Raw genomic sequence first — 1681 nt, 5'->3', positions numbered from 1 at the left:
CACAAAACATTGTACAGCAAAACAGGACCAACATCCAACATCAAGAAACCCTGGTATAGACGGGGAAATCATTAGCAGCTCTCTACCACCATTGGTTTCAACATGCATTTCTTCTCTCTTTCCTCTGTTCTTCCCAGCTATCTGTGTTTTCCCTGTGTGGTCAATTCTACTCTCAGGTACACTGAATTCATGGATGGAGTTCCTATACTCTAACACTTGCCGTTATCCATGGATTTCATGCAATCAAAGGTTGGCCTTGTTCTGGCAGAGACTTTGTAGCTTAGAGCTGGAGAGGGCCAAGGTCACATATTATGTAATCAAGGAAGCAGAGACCTGCATGAGGCACCATAGGCTCTAACTAAAGAGTGTTAAAAAGCTCTCAAATGCAGGATGCAGGGGATCAGAAGCGAAGGCTAGGAAATCACTTAGATTCTGCTGGAGCTGGTGCATGGAGTATTTTCTGTACTTCATCTGTCTGCTCATGTCCTCCCTGGTGAGTTCAACAACCCTGAAAAAATTACAATTGGTTCAATTTGACCAACTCAGCAGTGCATGAGTACCAAGGGGATTTTTTTTCCCTTTTTATTTGACTTTCAGGAAACCAACTTCAATGATATTTTATAGTCTCTTGAAGCCTAGAAATTTTTCCCCAATATTTTTTATTGTAAAATCCTGATAAAAATACGAAACAATAGTTGATGAATTTCAAGTCATTTGAGTGTCATCATTTAGAGCAGCCTGGTAGAAATGCCAAGAAAAATATAATTTCTAATGATTTATTTATAATTAGTATTTAGAATTGTAGCTAAATTCCAATGAAGCAGTATTAAATGAGCTCAGGAATGTATTTATTGATTCAAACGTGAGCAGTACGACATCATGCATTCAGATGTTGAGAATGCTAGAAACGTAGTACTCATATATTTTCTACATTTTCCTTATATTCTTTGGTTATGATTCTTCTTTTTTATATTTCATACTGTGATAATGTCTTCTAAATTGCTATTTGTAATAAATTTTGGCTACAATTACTCATTTTTCTTTGTATTTTTTTCATTTTATGCTCTGAATGTGGAACCTACAGAGAGCCACAAATTGAGAAAAACAAACATTTCAGAGAAAACAGACCTCCAGAGCTTTGGAAAGAGCAAGGAATTGACAATTTGAAGGGCTTCAAGTATGCCAAGTGGCCATCGTAACTCACTTCACATTTCAAAAGGGAAAAAATAAATCAAGCTTCGAAGACTTTACAGAGCCTTTTGTTTACTGAGAATGCTTTCATTGTCTGTTGGCTATAATTATTGTTCAGATTCACTTTAAGAGCAGCTCACTGAAATTTGTAAATTATAATGCGAAAGATGGTTTGAAGTCATTTCCGTGTATAAGTGAGGATTAATGGAATGAATTGAGCTGTCTAATGCCATATGCTTGTCAGTGGCAGATCTGGGATGAGAAGCTTGTGCCCCAATCCATTCCAAGGGATTTTGTGTGAATCCACGCTTCTGAAGGATATACTGCAAAGAGCTATTGGTATTTCAAAACCAAAACTATGTCATCATTCTTTGGGCAATTTCTTTGAGAGTCTGGCTTGATGTAGAATATGGCAATGTCAAATGGAAATGACTGGTAGATTCACCTACTCACATCACTCAATTTCCTGAATCAGAAACTGATACCTGGA

This window comes from Octodon degus, unplaced genomic scaffold, assembly GCF_000260255.1.
Source record: "Octodon degus isolate 3935 unplaced genomic scaffold, OctDeg1.0 scaffold00011, whole genome shotgun sequence".
NCBI lineage: Eukaryota > Metazoa > Chordata > Mammalia > Rodentia > Octodontidae > Octodon > Octodon degus.
This window is presented reverse-complemented; position numbering follows the sequence as displayed.